The sequence below is a fragment of the Metopolophium dirhodum genome, chromosome 2, assembly GCF_019925205.1.
Source record: "Metopolophium dirhodum isolate CAU chromosome 2, ASM1992520v1, whole genome shotgun sequence".
NCBI classification, from domain to species: Eukaryota; Metazoa; Arthropoda; class Insecta; order Hemiptera; family Aphididae; genus Metopolophium; species Metopolophium dirhodum.
This window is the reverse complement of record NC_083561.1, coordinates 10,967,047-10,989,068: the sequence shown is the minus strand read 5'-3', so window position 1 is coordinate 10,989,068 and position 22,022 is coordinate 10,967,047. Positions and strand designations below refer to the sequence as shown.

At 30.9% G+C, this 22,022-nt stretch overlaps 1 protein-coding gene across 4 annotated transcripts in view; it reads left to right on the top strand.

Annotated features, from left to right (window-relative positions):
- LOC132938018 (solute carrier family 12 member 6) overlaps positions 1-22,022 on the top strand; it is a 279,069-nt gene that overhangs the window by 220,288 nt on the left and 36,759 nt on the right. The gene's annotated exons all lie outside the window — the stretch shown is intronic.

Here is a 22,022-nt window from a genome sequence, read left to right as displayed (position 1 = left end):
TTTTTGGCACCATGACATCCCCTCGTCCCGCCATTTCGGGAAACCAAAGTTAATAGTCATAAACTTATAAACAACGGTTTTCGTACATAACGCGTATGCCCACGAACAACTTACTACATAGTTAGCAACAAACATGAGACTTGTCCCATGACTTGAATACACAGTGTGACACACTCTTTTCAACAACACATCTTGACCAGCAGGCAAACTTTTTAACTAAAATGTCTTTAAAAACATATAAAAACTATTACATACGTTTTGGAATAATTTTTCTTTATATAGTTCATCAAAAATTATGTGTTGTCACACAATTTAATTCTTAAATACGGTCACTTTATGACTGCCGGGTTCAACCGGTTCGCTAAGGTCGCAGAATTCAGTCGTTTAAGTCGGCTGTCGTGGTCTCGTATTTGGCGCCGGCGAAACGGGCCGTTTAATCGCGATCGGTCGTCCGTAAACGAGATGAGTGAGGTGATTTATTTACGTTTTTTAAGTTTATGTGAATTTCTCGAGGAATAGCGTACAGCGTCGTTATTATTAAAGTTATTATTATAAAATTGTGCAAAACGGGGACGGACTACTCGGCCAATAATAATAACAATCGTCGAGACGGCGCGGCGGTGGCATAATATTGTATATTATTATACACAGCTGCTATACGGCGGCTGTACCATAATATAATATTAATATCGTTTTCCGCCGAAACACGTCGTCGTGAAGATTACACGGCGTGTGCACGTATTATTATCACATAGTGTATACGCCGAAATGTTAAATAATTTGTACCGGCTAATCTGTATTGTGTACTACACAACTGATGAAACAATAATAATAATTACAGCATATTATTATATTACATGCGATCGTGTGGCGGTCATCATCGTCTCCGCACAGGACCCGTACACATATGTATAACACTTATGCGTATATTGTATCGATTGATTCCGTATCCGAACGACGTCATTGCCACGGCCGCCGTCATGCTGGCACATTGTTTAAAATTTAAATCAAAAAAATTTGCTATTATTACCGATATAATATTATGTTGATATCGTCATATAGTATTAGCCGCTATACACGAATTCATATCGATATACGTTCTATACTCCGTCGCGTAGATTGGCACGCTGTCATATATGATATTATGTAATATATTATTATTTCGCATAGTGTGTGCGCATTGCGATGTCATCATAAGACTTCCGAGAACGGTCGGTGACGGATCTTGAGATGCACGTCAAGACGAAAAATCGCCTTGTGATATTATATCACGAAAGATTACATATTTTACTTAATAATATGATGTACCTATAGTCCGTATAGGTTAACCTATACGCATTATAATTGTATTACATATTATACCATTAGTGTTTTAAGAATATAACGTAAGCAATCACGTTGTTATGGATTGCCAACGACGTTATAATAATATTTAATTTTAACAATACAACAAATAGTTGCAATTTTTTAAGGAACCGAATTCGCTATACCTAATGGTTCGGGTATATTAGTATATTATTATACGATGGAAAAAAATTTGACGCTATGATTTTGAAAACTGATATTCGAGGTCCTCGTAATAAACGATACAACTTTATAAACATAATACAGCCAAGTATTTCGTTAATATTCCGTCGAGGTTACGAAAAACAATAAAAGATGAAAAACAAAACTTTTGTGAAGAGTATGGTAATAAAGTTGTCCGGAGAGACATTCTGCTTTAACCGACCCCGCAAAATAATACCCACGGTAAATAGGTAAATAGTACTAATATTTACAGTTATCGTTGGAAATTTGTAACGATATGTGTGGCCGAAAACCGTGCAGGCTTAAACCGATCGCTTATAATATATTATATAAGTTATTATAATGTAATAATATTAAACGAATGACCGTGAAAAATATTATGTACGCCGTCCCTATATTATAATGTATACCATACTGCACATGACATTTCAGACGCGTTTATTATACGTATACTTAGAATGCTTAGTCCTTAAATCGTTCAATTACACCCTCGCCATTGACGTTTGCAAACAAGTTTGAAAATAATGATTTACAATATATATACGTACGAGGTATATAACTACTCTATAATGCTTCCTATAATACACAGACGCAATCGTATTTAATTGGAAATTACATGTTTTATGTTTTACCCATGTATCTATAAGTATGAAAGTATGCCATGTGTAGCACTTGTCTGTGTGCGCCATCAAACTTATGTAAATTCGTATCAATTCGTGGTCTAAAACGCGTAACGATGAGAATGCCAATTCGTCGTCTTAAATATTTGTACAATTCGCACATATTATTTTGTACAATTTTCAGGAAACTATTCTTTGTTGCGGTACATTATTATTATACCTGCCTATATAATATATATTATACATATTATGTAATGTAATCCAATTATGGTGAAAAACATTAACCCATTTGAATTCAATTAATAATTAATTACCGAATGTAATGTAACATCAATACACCAGTGCCCGCAGCATTATAACTGCAGGAAATACATTATTTTAACAAAATTCAAATTTTGTAGCCAAAGAAATTGTTTCGGTCTTCAAAGAATAATAAGACCAAAGGACGTTCAATAATAATTCAATTTTCTCAAACCTAACTCGATTACAATAATACAATCAAAATATGTTCAGAAAATAATTTTAAATTTAAAAACATTTCTCTAATAACTTTTATTATTTTTAAATTCGAAAAAGTTAGTCAAAACTTACTAATGGCAATCAATGAAAAAACAAATGCGACTTCTTCTTTGATTGCATATTTACAAGAAATTATTGAAAATCATCCTTATTATAGTAAATTAATGTTTAAATATGTTTAAACTTTATAACAAGTATGGTTACAGTTAACAAATGTTATGTTTAATAGTTTATTCAATTTAGAAAGGTAAAAATATGTCATAATATTTAAAAAATAATATCATCATTTATAATACATTATAACATTTCGTTTTATTTTACTCCTAATTGTACATAAAACAAAATTATACTATGACAGGTTTATATTGTAACTATATAATAATAATATATTAATATTAGTATTTTGAAGTCCAAAACATATTTAGCTAATTTTTTTTCCGTGACTAAAATACTGAAATAATTTATTAACATTTAATTGGTACCTATGTCAGCTGGTAGCGTTAATATAAATTATAACAATAGCTGCAACACAAAGTTACAATTATATCTAATTAGGAAAGATTCAAAAATGTCAATTACAGTTTTAATGATAAAATGTGGAAATTTTCATACTTTTTTTGTGGATAAAATTTTACGACACACATATTCGTTTAAAATTCAACTGACAATCGTCACATCATTGTTAAGTCATACGCTTTGCTTCGCCCGATCAATTAATATATTTCAATTAAACCGAAACTATTTTAGTATTTTACATTCGTTGTCAAATGTCTAAACAGATGATTTATAATTTTAAAAAAATTCCTACCAATACTATGCGAATGGTAGATTCTATATTATGTAGTAACCATACATCAATAATAATTATAGTTACAATTTCCTGGAAAATAAATTACCATTAAAAATAATAAGTTAGAATATTCAATATATACATTTTCGTATACAAATCAATGGGTTTAACTATATAGTTAAAATCTTCTTTTACTTTAGTTAAAGGGACAACTAATATTATTATTCAAATATAACCTTCTGAGTTATGATAGAAAACGAATTCAGAGCTTGGAACCAAAATTAAAAATACCGGTACTTGAACTGGAACTATTTCAACCTTTTAAAAATATTAGTACGTTTATTAGAACCTTACCAGAACTGATTCTCGATTTTCTTTGGAACCGGCACCAATATTTGTCGGTAGAGAAATGTTCGGTTTAATTCGATTCAAATATTATTTAGGTAATAAATAATAATTATTGGTTGATTGAATTTGGCCATAAATGCTTAAGTGGATATATAATTGTCTATATCTAACAAAAGTTCTAGAAAATTCTAAATTATGTTTAATAACCAACTTTTTAATTAATTAAGGGGATTGGAAACGGTAAATGTCTGTCTCTGTGGAACATAGGAATTTAGACGTGATTTCATTCCAACAATACCTATTGATCTAGAGAAGCGATAAGAATTCTAAAGACAGATTTGAATTTGTCGTCAAGTCTACTTGAAATCGATCTTCCTAAATTTTTTTTTTAATTTTATTTTCTCCAAAAATTTTAATATTTTATTTTCTTTATTAGTACAATTTTTTTTAGGATTTGGGGCGGAGATAAAATTAAAAATGTGGGAAAATCGTTCTGAAGTAGACATGACGTGAAATTTAAATGTGTTTTTAGAATTCTTATCGCTTCATTAGATCAATCGGTACGTTGGAATGAAACCCGTCTAAATAGTAAATTCTTATGTTCCACGTGTGTTAGACAAAGACAGAAAATCACCGTTTCCAATCTCCATAATCATTATTTACCCGTCTGTTGCAGGTTATTGATCCATCGTTATGAATGTTATGATTATTTCCCTTATTCCCTATAGTTTATTCATAGTATCAGACGATGACGTCTAGTGACGTCGATGACTAGCAAAGTGATTATTAGAACCGTCATAAATACGCACCCGTATAAGTATTTATCATATTATGACATGAACTAATAAACATATTATTCACCTATTTATTTCTAAATACATATTACATAATATAATATTATGCTCAATAACTTATTTACCTAAAAACTTATAGTTTCTTATGAAATTAAAATAGTATTTTATACCTAAACATTAGGTACTATCTATTTTATTATTTAAATTTATATTTTAAAATAATAGGTATCATAAAAGTTAAGTACCAACACAAAATATGATTTTTATAGGAAAAATATTAATAGGTATATAATTTATTATTCGATTTATTATTATAATTTACAATCAATAATTTATTTGATAATTTATAAAATAAAAATATCAAACTGAAATTGAAAAATTTAAACAGGAAAATACAATGTTCATCCCTAACTATACGATAATACACATAATTACATAATTTCATATCAAAACATTTATTCCAAAAACCTGCGCCTTCAATATACAAAGTAAAAACATTATATTTCGAAAAAATTTAGTTGTATAATAATTTATAATTGTAATAAAGATTAAATAATTGTATTTTAAATAAATTGTTCACTGTTCAGATCGAATTTTAATAACGTGTTATTATACTGTAATAAAATAAAGCCATGCCGTCAAGCGAGAAATGTCTGTATTTAATGACTCAACAATAAAAGTCATTACAAAATATATACATTTCAAAAAGCTATACTGTATAAATTGTGTTAAAACCCTTTGCTGTTGTTACCAAATGTGAAAATGGACTTTTGGGGTTTCAATTACCCACATTTTGACGTACCTATGTTATATTTTCGTTCAGTATTTTACTATTGTTACAAATCAACTAAGCAACCCCCAGAATGAACTATTGGATAATTAAACAGTGTTCGCGAATGCTATAGTAACACAATTAATAGGCACACAACGATACTAATTAAATTCATTCCGAAATTGTTGAAATTGTGAAATCGTTATATTTACTATGCAAGTTCAGCCGTTGGTACAGTCATTTTAAGTTTACACATTGCATTATATTACACATCGGTCGCGGATTTCACATCGATGAATATATTTGACCACGTTGACATTTGGCTGAGGCTCGTTAATCGACGAGATTAACAAAAATGTCACCAAATACTGTTGATTTGCATTAAAATAATATATCTTATGGTGCGTTTCATACACACATGAGCAAACCTTGCGTGCAGAATAATATCGACAAGTCACATATTATATATGACATTATTTTATACAAGAATATATAATATGACCGTCAAGCAATGCTTGTAGCAGGATACGGCGAATGATTTTGATTTTTTCTTTCTGTTGTGGTTGTTGGAGAAAATCGGTCTAGATTAAATCCCCATGCCACCAATACAATCCCTCTTTCGATGGTACACCAGCTACTACTACAGCAGACAAGTGTCGGTGGATCGGTGCCGGGTACGCCGACGGGCGGGGGTGGGTGGTTTTAGGTGTGGGTGGTGTCGGGGACTGAAGGATTTTACTGGGCCCCAGCCAATGGATAGGCTGGTGGTGGCCGGGAAAACAACAGCGTGCTTAACGGCCAGAAAAAGGCCAGTTAGGTACTACCGCGGTTTCTCGTTGTACGTATTATGAGCGCTTTGGAAGCAAATTGAAAGAGAAATCTGCAGTAAACTGACAAATGCGGGCACTAGTCCAAAAAAAACCTTTCCTGCAATCCCTCCTCAAAAAATAAAGAAAAAAAGGTGTAACCAGGGAATTTATCTCGTTTTTGCCTCGCAAAATGTAAATTGCGTTTTAACCGTACTCGGCCACCCGGCCACCTACCTACAGTCACACGAGGGATTACCTAAGTGCCAGCAATTAACATAACCACAGGATCATAAAAAAAAAAAAAATAGTGTACCAAGTCTACGTTTAATGTGTTTTTTCATTTATCGGACATTCACTAAACGTTTAGGTTCAACAAACCGAAATTGGGCGATAATAACTTATCGACTTTATGATAATATAAGTAATTACAATAATTATTACGCTTACACAACGTTATGATTTTTGAACGTTTAATATTTTGGAAGCATAAAACGTACAGTTTCAATCATATCGTTTTATATATTATACCTACATTTTGAAACAGATTCACTTTTTTTTACTTACGAGTTTTTTTTTATCGCACCTATTGGATTAATGTTAATCAGCCCGTACGTCCATCTTTGGGAATATCATTGACCTATTATAAAACTTTTAGGCAAGAACATTATAATATGTGCTTGAGCGTCAGTGAAACTTAACAAATTAAAAATGCCCATATCTTGCATGAAAATTAAATTATTATGAAATCAACGACGCTTAAGCACAGGTAATGTTTTTACCTAAAAGTTTTATAATTATAGGTAAATTCACCCTAATATAAAAAATAACAGCACACTATTGAAACTAGTGAATGAAAATTTGCCATGTCCTACGTGTGTAAGATGAAGACAACAAATTCATGGGTAGCGTCCTCTTTAACTATTATTACAATGTTTTATTTTACTTTCCGTTTAAATATTTCGTTATTTTCTTGTATATCAGCTGTCGCCTGTCAACAATCAACATGACATCGATAGGTTTGAAAAATTGAAAATCTTTATCTTTCAACCTTTAAAAACGATAAAGGTCGCCCACGGTATTATTAACTACTTATGTTATGGATATGAAAAAAAAATCGAATGTAATTACGTCGTGACGTCCTTCTAGCGGGGAATCAATTAAAATAGGAAATGTTTCAACGTCACTATAAATTGTATAAGTCAGTTGTACTAATTAATTGGCACCGTAACGGTTTCAGAAAAATACATAGGAACAGGACGAACACGACTGTATAAGACCATTTTTAAAAAGCATAACGATTTTAAAACAATAGTGGTGTTATTATGACACTGAAACGGTAATTTAATTATTAAATAACAACATTTCGTTTTAGATCTTTCTACACGGATTATACATAATATTTTGTACCTTGCAATATAATAATGATTATTATACCGGCGTTTTGTCCGACGCCACGACATTCATTGCCGTGCTCGTCAATATAATTTGAGTTGATTTACATAAAACAAATAAACGTATTCAACGCGTTCATATCACCGCGATTATATGTTCGTCCAACATTCTTGTGGTTTTAGTAGTTGAGAACGCTAGAGGTTATCAAATTCATAGTTTCTTTATCGTACTATTTATTATTATTATTATTATTATTATCATCATATTGTGTCTTATTGTCATAAAATTAATTAAATCGTCTACTGTAATTCGTACGGCAACCACTATTTATCAAGCGTTGTTTGCATGCGTTTATAATATATAGCTACTGTTTTAGTAATGTAAATTTGAACATAATGGTATGTATTATAATATTATTACTAAAACATTATCAGCTATTGGTTGATAGTATATTTCGTTTTAAATTAAATTACGTTTACGTATGGAAACCACGGAGTCAGAATCCTCATACATCATATTCTCATATCCTCAGTACGTCATACTGTTTGTTTGTAAATTGTTTGCCTAGCTATTATATATTACAATCGAATAACGATCCGATGTTGTGCAGTAAATGATCCAACTGTATTCCAAACCTGGTACAAATTCGAAGACTTATAAGTTATAATATAAATATAGGTAATCATTATTCATGTTTGAACATTTTTTCTGATCTACGTTCATCCGACCAATTAGGTACTTACACACGTCCCGATATTAATTGTTCATTATTCTATTCTTTATAATTTATAATAATAATAATAATTATTATTATGGGTATACGTAAATATAAATTAATGTACAACCAGAAATGTACCTGCAAATGTTGAGTGATGAATACGCAAAAATGCTCATTACATATTATACGACGATAATAATATATAATATTATAGACGTTTATTACATATGCATTAGGCGCGTTTGTTTATTAAACTTCGAGGATTAAAACATTCGAAATACGATTATTTTTGTTCCGTTAACGGTCCGCAGAACACTGCCGAAAACTTTCACGTCAGTGTTTTTCTTGTGCCGTATTTTTCCCCTTTGCTTATTTTATTCTTTTTTAATTCGATTTAATATGAAAAGTTCGTAGATATAGTACGGTGCAGAAAGTAAAATTCACGGTAGTGTGCACTGCACACATATCGCCGAATTCGCATTCAAAAAATACTTTAAAAAATAAAAAGGGGAAGAAAAGAAGACGAAGAAAAAAAATTAGGACGCCGTCACAATAAGAATGCGTGCGGATTTATAAAATTATAAAAATAACCACGGTCGGTCCGCGTCCACGGGTATAACGGTGCGAAATTTGTTCTTTAATTGTATCGTTCAAACCTTTAATATTATATTATAAAAATAATAATAATAATCATCGACTGTGTGGCGGCGTTCGATTACGAAGAGAAGCCAAAACGGTTAACCGCCCAAATCAAAACATTAAATTTATTGCCGTTTAGTCGCGAGAACAATGCGTGAACTGGACGGAAGCCAATCGATCCGGATAATTATAATACTACATATATTAAAATTATACATGGAAATTAAATCGAACAATCGTTCATTTCAGAACTGTCGCGTAAACTGTGTATAATATAATATAACGTAGAATGTATAGGGGACGCACTAAAACCTGAAATCAATATATTATTACCGCTCATCTGTATTTATGTACCACCCTGCACGCATATATAGTACTGAAAATCGTTTAAACACGTGATTCGTTTTGGTTTGTAATTTTAATCCTCGGAAGTCAAAGCAGTGGAAGTCGGCTATATACCAATGCGGTGTGACCTATGTGGGGCTATGTAAATAATAGGTAGGTAGAGGGTACCTGACTACATGTGCATGCATTACATTCGCCGTTCGTGCATTGAATATAATATAATATAATTTATATTGTAGCACTTATAAATTCTATCGATTCTGTATACGACTGTGCCACTGTGGTCAATGTCCACACCATCGTCGCCAAATATTAGAGCTCTAACCGTATTTATGACGTATACTTACGTTTTATATTTTAGTTTATATAAAAACATAAAATGTAAAGCGCAAAAGTATATTATATATGTAAGCGTAATAATATTAAATCGCTCAAACAATCGACGTATAGACGAAGGTTATGTCCCGAGATATTCGTTCGTTTATTTGTTTGTTTGTTTGTGCGTATTTTTTGTGCATCCGTAATACAAACATACAATTGACTATAAACCGTTTTATTAGCTTTAAAAATTCCAAATTCCGTGAAACACATTTTATTTATTCACTCATATCTGTACCTGTAGAATATTTTATGAATTACTTATCGATTTTTCGATTTAGGTTACATCTTGCGGAAAATTAAATTGATGTATTGGTAAAATATATTAAAATCACTGAAATTACTCAAATTAAATACAAAATGTGTACATGACGTTTACTTAAGTGCTATATTATGTTAAAATCGTTCAAAGGTATTTCTTGTGAATAAATAAAAAATGTTTTAATCCAGCTGTTTTGGACTACCTATATATAAAATGTTTAAATCCAGTGAAATTTTAACTCGAGACTTTATAATTTTTGAAAAATAAATATAAAAAGAATAGAAATTAACCAAAAATAAAATATATTATTTTCAATTATGAGTTATGATATTTGAACCCACGTGAAATGTATACATAAATACAACAAATTAACAAATCTATAATCAAAAGTTATTTAATTTAAATTTTAAACACGGAGTTCTAGGCATACCTACATTCAAAAATGAATTAAAACATAAAAATAAAATAATAATTTTTAGCTCGTTATGCTGTCGTGAAAACATTGACGTGCAGTTATGTCTAACATGAATAACGTTTTTCTTTTTTTCAATTAAAATTATATCCATAATAATAAAATTATAGATTAAAAAAAAAGTTAATTATTAATGTTAAGTAATTCAAGTTGCGTTATTAACCGAACCTTATTACCGAAACAATTGTCATTATCTCTTCATCGTAATGAACATTAAACACTATTACATTTGTTCGCATTTACATTATTATAAAGAGTGTACACTGCACACCCTTGGGTCAATTAATTTTTAAACACTAAAAACATGGTATACAATTAACATTGATCCGCGAATGTAAATTAAAAATACTCGTTCAACGTATGCACGTTTTAATACCGACCTTCGTTTATATCGAGTGACCGGTTTGATAACAGAAATGATTTAGCTATACTGTCTAACTGAACAATCAGTTTTAAATTTTTTATTAGGTAATTGTTTTATTTAAAAAGTCTTCATGATAATCACGACAAGCGTCGAGGAACACTATATAGTCTATAGCCGTCTAAATGGTCTGTTCAAGTTTCAGCATAATATTATTATCGGCATCATAAAATATATCTATAATTAATGTAGTAAATAAAGTGAGTGTCACGTGAGGATATACCCATTAGCTGTAGAGAGGTTCTTCTCCGCCCGGACAAAAACCGTTTACCTATAAACTAAATAAATTATTAAAAACCATGAGATTAATGTAAATAAAATGTTGAAAAGTCAAAATTTTCACAAGAATAACTCTATAAAATGGTTATCTTCAATTGATTCAAAAATGTAAAAAATACTTTTTTGCCAAAATATTTAATTAAATGAAGAAATAAAATATGTGTAGTCCTTGACTCTGTGAGTCTCATAAAAAAAACAGATTTATGATATATTTATTATCTCAGGAGATATCGTAATGTGTAAATCCTCGTGGGACACCCTGTATAGGTGGGTATTACAATTTATTATTACGAATTCATATAATATATAATATTATAATGATGTTCAACCCACAAAATAGGACCCCGAGGACTTACACATCAAACGATTTAAACGCGATCACGTTACATTAATTCTTCAGAAATTATTTGTGAATAAATACATCAGAAGATACTTACTATAATTTTTAACACACTTAATATAAATTTATTATAACGCAACATTATTTTTATTAATTAATTCATTAATTTCCAATATTATAATATAATCCTTATAATATATACAATATATATACGCAACTGATGTATTTATAGGTATTTTATTAAAAAAAACGACTTTTAGAAAAAAAAAATATTATAAACGTAGGTATTGCTATAAATGTTATGTTCTAATATAAGAAATTACATTCAGATTAAAAAATTATACAGATGGACAATTTCAATCGCAACCATTATGAATGTTGTTATTCGTATCGTTTTACGTTTTATTCGATGTGTACCTTTTCAATCATTATTATGAGATTGTCCTTTTAACATTATCTAGTTGTCTTCATATGATTTGTATTCTACAATGTACATAGAACCAAACGCAAACCTTGTTTCATCAACACAGATGATAAAATTAGTAATTTTATTGAATTTGTTTATTTGATATTTATAAATATTGTGTGACCGGGATACAATGAATAACACAATATTGCTCTTCATTTAATGAAACTACCTACTAATTGTAACAACAATCATATTATTTACCTGCAGAATATTAATATTCTTTTACCTATTACCTATACATATACACAAGATTTAAGACCGTTTTTATATAGTTGACTTCTTATCGTATAAGTCAGACATATATTTTTATTTATTTTATTTTATTGAATTCAAATACGCAGTGTGTGCATATGATAATATAGTGTAAGGTCGTTGTGAACCATTTTCGCTATTTCCAAAAAACCATAAATAACCGTGTTGGTTATAGCAACGCAATAATTATCACGGTCACTCGTATAGAAATTTAATAGCCTGAAAATAATATATTTTTGACTTTTGTATCACACAGTATGGTTGCACACTATGACTATTATAGCGATGTACGCTATTGCGGAATAATACGTTATTTTGCAAATGACATAAAACATTTAAGTCATGACCAGTTTGGCGCCAGATGAAGCGGTCAGAAGCTCTCAAATATAATTACTTGTCGACTATATTTACAGTCAAGCGCAGGACGGGGTTCTTAAAAATAACAATTTCTCCAACCAGCGGGGGAGGTTGGTTAAAACCTCGCAAAAAGAAACCTTCCTTTAATTATTCACTGACCCAGTTTCGCCTTACTGGCGCCGGGGTTTGATTTTCTTCTAACCTCGTATTTTATGTCCTAAAACTTCGAAAATTAATATTATACACGTCGCGCGTCGTGATTTTTTTTCCATTTTTGAGACTTCGATATTTAGAGGGGAAAAAGAAGTTTCATACACTTAAAGTGTGTATAAACCCTATTAAGATACTATATTCAATGCATAATTTAGATTTTATACCATAAATATTCCCAAGAGTTATTAAAATCTGTCAACCATAATAATAACATCGTAACTAAATTGTACATCAATTTATTACGTCATGATAACTATATTAATATTGAAAATATAAAAAAAAAAAATATCTAGCTGAAAATTAGTAGGAAGTATTTTCAAAAATGTTGGGTGATTAAATAATGTTCATCATAATTTAACGGCTCATCAATAAATAAACAATTTTTTATTAGTATTATTAAATTATTTTAAATTATCTATTATTTTGTTTTTGCAAGTGAAATTTACGCCGTGTTATACCTCCTAACTAATATTTTAACAAATCGGAAAATCGTAAACGAAAAAGTGTCAACCTGAAAGTAAGCAATTTCCTCGGCGTTCCTCAAAAAGCCATAGCAATAGTCTATATGTTACACATTATATTGTATTATAATAATATACGTATTATTATTATTGTATCATGGCCATACTTGCAGTCGTGGTATCCGTATATGTCGTCGGCCGTACATGTAAAAATACGACTAAATTAAAATGAATCGTGTTATCGGGTCGATAACACGATAACGGACCGCATGCAGTATACACAAAATAAGCGATTATTAACGGGCAAGGATTATACGATAAACGTTTATATTCTCGTAAGCCCTATGAGACGTATTATATTATTATTATGTAATAGGTATAGTGTGCAGCGCCGCGGCGGTGCGTGTTTTCCGGCGGGTGGTCTTGTACGGGCTCCGAACGGATTGAAAATAATATAATGTTATATACTCATATTATGTGCTTTCGTATTTTCGTCCGTCGGCTCCTTTGAAGGCGCGCTCAATGGCGAACCAAAATGATAACATTTAATCATCCAAAGGACACGCACGTATATGCGGCTATAACGTCGTTCACACCTTTGCAGACGCACAAAGTTATACCTATCCGAGATCTCCGCCTGCAGTACACGTATCATATACGTAGGTGATATATATATATACATTTATGCGGCGACCGTGTGTACACTCGAATGGAGATAATTGCGTTTTGCTGCAAGTTGACACCCCGTGTGCAGTTTATGTGGCGCGGCTGCGTCTATAATGACGGAAATCCGTCCATCGTACCGATATGATATTATACTGCAAATTATATACCTAGCCTCTATAATATTGGTACAGGCTGATTCGCGAAACACGCAGCTCATTCCCATTTTTTTTATTCATTAATAATTAATTAATTCTGATATTTGACAATATTAAATATTATACTTATCGCGCAAGACTATTATAATATTTTCGATCGCTTGGATTTTTCATATAGGTTCTAGCTGGTCCCGCGCACTTCATACAAAAATACAACTCTTATATAAATTGTGATTGTTCAACTGCTTTTGGGTGTAACTCGCTGAAATAAGTGCATCTTGGCCACCCTGGTAGGCAATGTGCGAAAATACGATTTTATGCATGCTTGTTACCTATCTTATCTTCCCGATTGCCGAGTAACCAATGGCAACCAATAATAAATAATTAATAAAAATGTCCATCGTAAATCTCAAAATGCCTGTTTGAGCACCTCCCCGGATTGAGTTTACTTGGTATAATTGTGAATCCAAACCATTCAAGGACCCACTCATGCATACACAAACAATTCCATAAAAATCGGTGCAACTGTTTAGGAGGAGTTAGAATACTTACACACGGACAGAAATATATAAAGGTACCATTGGAGGAGTGCATGTGGCGATACAAACTACCTTATCTTTTCCAAAAGAGGACCAACCTTTTCACAACATTTTTATGGATCTAAATCCAATTTTTAACGAGTAGTTTTTTCAGTTATTTATACTTGTATACTAATAGCCAATAAAGGACAATTAATTCTTGACAATTATATAGGTTTGGATGATAAATTTTTTGTAAACCAATATTTTGACCATTTTTTATAGTTAAAATTTTTTTATTTTCCGAATAGTTAAGCGACAACATAATAATGTACAAGAATTTAATGTTCTTAATAGGTATATGTTTTTTTGTGGATTTCGAAAAAACGACGAGCATCGTATCAGCATTCAGCACCCGAGAACCCGGCGTAATCCCCACCAACCGTTTTTGTCACACAACGATCGAAAAATCATTTGACAATTTATTACGTATAGGCAACGTACGTACATGCGAGAGTCGGAAGCGTTGCCGAAAAATATTGGAGTAGTTGTCGGAGATAGGAAAATGCACGTACCTACGTGTAATTTTGACTTGGGAAAAACGCTTTGCGATTGACAACCGACTCAGAATAAGGGTCTGATGTAACGATAATAGCAATAATAATAATAATACCTATAATACCGTTTGGCCAACTGCAGAGCTCGTAAACTTTGCCGTAAAGAATCCCTGGAATACGCGTATCGTATATACATATATACAATATACTATTAAGTATATTGTATGGCTATACATAGCCAGTTGAAGTAAGCCCCCTTTTAGTCCGATTATCGTCTCCGTTTGATTTTGTGAAAAGACGAAAAGACGTGGTGGTCGTCAGCCACAGTCATTTTTCGGTCCACTACGTTTCGCTCGTATATATACGATATATATAACACGCATTTCTGTCACGGCCCCACTCCGGACCTCCGGACAACGGTCAATCGTACGGCGTTCGTTATGTATCTGCGGGCAGTTCAAAAACTATGCAGTAATCCCCGAAGTCACACAATATAATACATAATAATATTATATGTATTACATACTGCTGAATCTCGTGTGTATAAACGAAGGGCGATTTCAGCGAATTGTGTGTATGCATACGGACACATAAGACACAGATAAAGTTTTTCCTATGCGTTATGGAATTTCAGTATTTCTACTATACATACAGAGGGAGAAAAATTGTCTCACGCAAAACAGTTTTTTCTATGTTTTACATTTATAAGATGGAGACATTAAGACAGCGGTTGGTCCTCTTAAGTTCTGGTGTACAAAATACTATCGATTATCGAACAAATAACGGTCTGTAGTTATTTTTAAACCTCTAAAAATATGCATACCTATAATTATACGTATTTAGTAGGAGCGGTGTGGCGGCTAATTATTTTACCCAGTGAACTTTTGAACGGAAACAATATTATTTTCTTTGAAAGGGCACATAGAGCTGCATATACAACTTTGGTATGATAAAATACGTTGCTTATTTATTTGCAAAAAGGCAGTGAGATTGGCCACGTCGTGATAAAATCGTATTTATTACATATAGGGATAGGTTACGGACAATGCGACAACCTTCCATGAAAGCAAACGTGTCGGGTTAAACATTATAATTCGCCCTGTGCCCCTGTACACGTTTTATATATACGTGCCACGCAGTGGTGTATACATAAGTTTGTATCAATGTGAAAAAATCTAACCTGTGTAAAAAAAACAGGCTTTTCAAGTACTGTATATAGTTAATGCACTAAACAAACAAAAAAAAAAGGTCATTAGTGTACGGAAAAATAATTTTAGGTGAAACTCAAGCCCCCCCCCCCAAATTAAAAGGCTTGGTAACGCAATATGTTATGAAGTTATATAAATGACCTATGCATTGTATTAAAAGGTTTATGTATATTTTACAACACGTTATTTCAACATTTATTGCTAAAATTAATAAACAGTATTATTGAATTATTTCTTTTCGATTCGTAAATTACTTCGGAATATCGTGGTTTACTAACATCATTTGTGTAAATTTCCGCTGCGTATTTTAATAGTTTATTATATATAGTTTAATATTACGTGAAACACTGAAGGTATATTATAACGCAGCTACATTTTTTCACACGAACAACATTTTTATATCTCTAAGTTATTTCATACTAAAATACATTATATTTTCACAAAATTGCACATGAAAGAAAATGGCCATTGGAGCCACGTCCGACCCTGCAGATACCCGCCCATGTATACGCCCCAGTGAGTGCGATTTTGGACGGAATCATCTATGTGCTTTCCGTATGTAATTTAATCATAATCATGACAGTCGTCGCTCATGCAGGAGAGGACCATAGATTTCAACCGCGCGCGTCCATCCAAAGAACCGCGGCGGACCATCCGTTTGTCGTGACCGAGTTTTTCGCGTGGAACAGGTGTTGGGCCCGCGGCCAAATAGGAAATCAGCCACGGCGACGCGTTCATAATAATATGCACATAATATTGTGTACTCTACGAATCTACATAGTCTATGCGAGCATAGCGTTATAATCGTCTGATTAAAATTCTTGGTACCTATCTATATTCTATATCATACAGTATAATATGTCTATGACTTTTTTTTTTTTTACTAATGAAAATTTCTTTATAAAAATATATTTTCTGTGTGTGTCTGTGTGTGTTTTCACATAATTGTACCAAATAAACTACCAAACGTGTAGTTTCAGTGGGATTTTTTTTTTTTGTACAAATATATACAAAACAACGAAACAACTTAAAAAGTAATAAGTTTTTTTTTTATTTATCTATCCCCTTTCTTTAAGTAAAGAGAGGGTTATACATCATCATACATATTTATATGAATTGTTTACATAATACAACGAGGATACGACAAAAATATAAAATATTTTTTTCAGTATACCTACTAACCGATAAATATTGCCACTTAAATATCACGAAATCAATACAATACCGCAAAGAAATTATATCGTCAGTAAAAATAAATATCGCATGGAAAAAATTTCGTCAGTATAAAATAAAGCAGCAATATAATTAGTATAGTATTTAACTATATATGAACTCAAATTCAAATATAAATTATAATTTTATAGAACCTTTAAAAGTATTATTAAATGACTAAAGTTTTATTTGTAGACTTAAAAAATAAAAATAATTTATGTAAGTAACTATTAATTATTAATTATATTTGAATTCGAGTTATTTATATTATACTATAAAGCATACTTGTACTTATACTTTTTTCTCGACAATTTATAAATTGTAAATATTTAAAACCAATTTAAAGGTTAGGTTAGGATCTTATAATTATAATTATTTTTAAGTTTTATAGATTTATTGTTTATATTGTTTTAGTTTACGTACATGATGTTCCTAGAGGTTGTAACATGTAAGAATAAGACCAAGATTATCTAAGAATTTTTGTCCAAAATATTTATTTGTATAATTTATTGTGGTCTTATATTCTCTTTTAAACACCAAAATTATTATATTAGGCCAACTAAATATAGGTACCTACTATTAACTTAAATAATGTGGTGGTATATAACAGTTGGTCAATTCAGATATGTCCGATCAAGCCCTCACTATCGTAACAAACAAAATAGAAACATTTTAATTAAGTAATCAAACATTTTCAAATTATGTGGGCTTTGGAAACTAAAATTCCGACCGGGCTTCTTTCCTAGTTAATTTAACTACCCATCAAAGGGAAAATGTATTAGCGTCTGATACAATTTACATTGTGTCAATCGTGAGTTGTTTGAGAGATAAAATAATCAAAAAATAATTCTCCGAGGACTTAGGACACGGTACAAAATATTTATTACGTTCATTTGGAATAGTTAAAATGCATACTATCACAACCCTGTCATTGCTATTTAAGTGTACGTCGTAACATATACATATTTTGATGTGCGTTTTAAAATAACCGGCCGCGGGTATTGGGCAACATTTAATGTCTGTACTTTGTGAAAAAAAAAAACACTCACCGAGAGCTTGATAAAAAGTGAAACGCCGATTCTTTTGAAGAAGTGGATTTAGGTATAATTTTTCATTAAACGTCTCATATCAATCTTGTTATTATTATTGTTTTTTTTTTTACGAGTTTCCTTACTAATGGACAGATGATCTGGAACGTCGGGGCAAATGCGCATTATTTAAACATAGTTCTGGGCGTTTTGTTACACCTGCTGGGTCATTTCGGCGTCCATGTTGTACACCTTTATTACGCTCGTGTGCTCTGTATACGATTTTGTGCATATTGCATGTATAAAATAGTATGTATATATTTATATAATATTTGTTTTTTCCTCGTTTCTTGGCAAACCAACGTCGGCGGGTGCTTAGCCGAACCCCGCACCCGTGCCGAAATTTCGATCTAAAAATAAAATATTATGTCCGACGGGCGTGCAAAATATTTCACGTTTGCCCGCTCCCCCCACTCGTCTAAAATTAACTGTCATTGAAAAACATGAAAGCGGAAAATTACTGTCATCGCCGCACAGCCTCGCCGCGTAAAGCAGCGCAATACGCGCGCGCGACCGTGTTAAAATGTGTCCGAGCCACGCCACCTGCTCTACATAGGTATAGGACGACCGCAGTCGCGGCGGTAATCGAGTTTTCGATCAAATTCCGGTGTGGTCGATGTATTATAATATGCGCGTAGAGGAACGGCGAGGGGGGGGGAGGGGGGATATCCGTTCACAAAGAGATGCGGTTATGACGATGCCCGGCCATTTATATAATATTATATTATTAATAATATAATATCGGTCGGGGTAGACCGGATATATTATTACAATACACACATTATAATATTATATTATACAATGATAGGTATAATACCACAACACACACACACACACACACACACACACAAAATGATCAATCAAAAATGCTCGAGAGACGCCGTGTGCGGTTTAGTTAGTGTGTGTGTGTACACGTGTGTGTGTGTGTGTAAGTTTATACGCTCGTGTGTGCCAATATATTATAGTTTTAGCTATAAAATACGAAATTTTAATAGTTACGGTTTTCAATTATCAAATGCATTTCGCGTTAAACGATTACGCACAGTTCGAAGTAAAGTTTATTATATACAATATGATATAATAGTATATTATATACATGTATTATGTGTCTCCGATCGTTAGTATTTTAATGATAATATACATTCTCTAAATCTATTTATTTTTTTACGACAAATCAATGTTACCGACAATAAAAATAATATTTCAGTTCACAAAATTATAAATTATTTATGACTAATTTATTGTTTGCTACATGTACTTTATATAATTTTGACGATGTTCACCAACTCATTTATTTAAAATAGGTATGTATGTTTTCATGATTCAATATAATTCGAAAAAACAAATAACATTTAGAGCACCGTGTTTAACAATATTGGAGTTTATTTATTGTTTTTGAATTTTAAGCATCGCTGTAAATATGATTTTATTAGCAGATTTCAAAATAAAATTATAAAGAAGATTTGTGATGTTGAAATCTATTTTTTCATGATTCTATTTTTGATGCATAGGTACCTATATACAAAATAAACAAACGATACAAATGTACATTAGATTTTACATGTTATATTATTATCAAAAAAATAAAAACTATATTGTACAAACGAAAACATTTTTTTGGCTTTTAAATTTAATTTCCACAGTATATATTTTATTACATGACATTTCGAAACTGTATAATTTAAACCCTTAATAATAATAACAATACTATAAGCTTTTTAATATAAAATAATATGATTAAATGATCTTAATCGTCAATAAAATATTAAGATGTTTGAACTGATAAACAATACTAATCATATTATGCGAAATTGAAGCTGTTAAGTTTATTTAAAAGAATATAAAAATCACCTTTAGTGGGTTTCCCATTAAAAATGTTTCTCTAATAATTAATAGTTTAATCATTACAACATATATTTTGTATACAACATTTTATCGTCTTTTGAAACATAATTACTATAAATACATAAAATGAACATCAACTTTAATCATAAACCTTATACGGTTTTACACTCACTGTAGCATATTGTAGCTGGCATACCAAAACATTGACTAAAGTCCCAAATAGCACTTGTTAATGGGTGTTGCACGTTTTAAGATACCGAAAACTTGGACCGTTCATTTAGGATCAACGAAACTTTGTGGAAGTTAGTTTCCGCTTTCAGTGCACTATTATACTCGGATTTCGTCTGCTAAAAACACGTTAAAATCATTAAAGAGAGGTAGATGTAGTAAGTGAAACAGCCAATGTAAAGTATTGGGTTCCGAAAACAGAAACCCGTAATGTCTGCTGTCAGAAAATAAAATATACTCTCTAACATATTGTATAGTGCAATATTGTGATCTAAAACTATATCTTGGTATAAAGTTAAGTGTTGCAACTCTTGCCATGGCAGTCCATTAATATTAATGTATCGACAGCTTAATTGACTTTTAAGCCGTATATACAGCATAATAACTATCTCGTCTTAAACGTCAATATGTTTGTATTATTAATTATAAAAATTGAATCATTAGAAAAATAATAATTAATAACATTATACGAATTTTGTTAATTTACTACCCCAAGGCCCAAAGGCCCTAAGTAACATCATACGAAGAACGTGATATTTTTACTTATGTATAAATTAAAAATTCATAGTAATTTTGATTAGTATATAACTCATTTTCATTTTCAATTCGTATAATTTGTGCAGCTAACAATAGGTAATTAGATACATAGTAATCAATTGAATATAAATAATATAATAATTGTATAACCTAATCAAAATAAAATATACGTTCACATTTCTTAATGAAGTTTTGTTACTATTCTTCGCTTTACACACAAATCTTGAATACACTATTACTAAACATATAACTCAAATAGCTATAGAAGTATATCATACATCGTATTAAAACGTTCAAATAATTGTATTTGTGTAAATATTTTAGGTTGCTTTGCAGACTCTAGAGTGATTATAGAATTTTAAAATAAATATATTAAGTAGGTACCTACATATAAGTAATATAAACTCTGGAAACTTATTAAACCACTCTCAAGTCACAACTTCACATAAAGCAGAAGGTTCATCATATAGGTTCGTTTATTATATATAATTATACAATATATTTTGTGTTGCGTGTGTATTGTTGTAACATAATATTTATGAGTCTGTTAGCTGTCCGATAAAATTGTCTTCTTGATTTTAGCACATTTCAAATAAGTACCTATACCTAATGCAGTAACATGATATCATATTATAATTTTAATTATAATTTTACAATTTTAGATATATAAGACGGAGAATTGTTTTGACATATTCTTCTTTTATAAATATAAATTTCTTATAAAAGTTAAAATAAATATTAATTATATATGTATGTTATATTATTATAATATATACTGCATATATGTATATAATCAATACAATTATTAAATAGAAGAAATCAATTAATTTT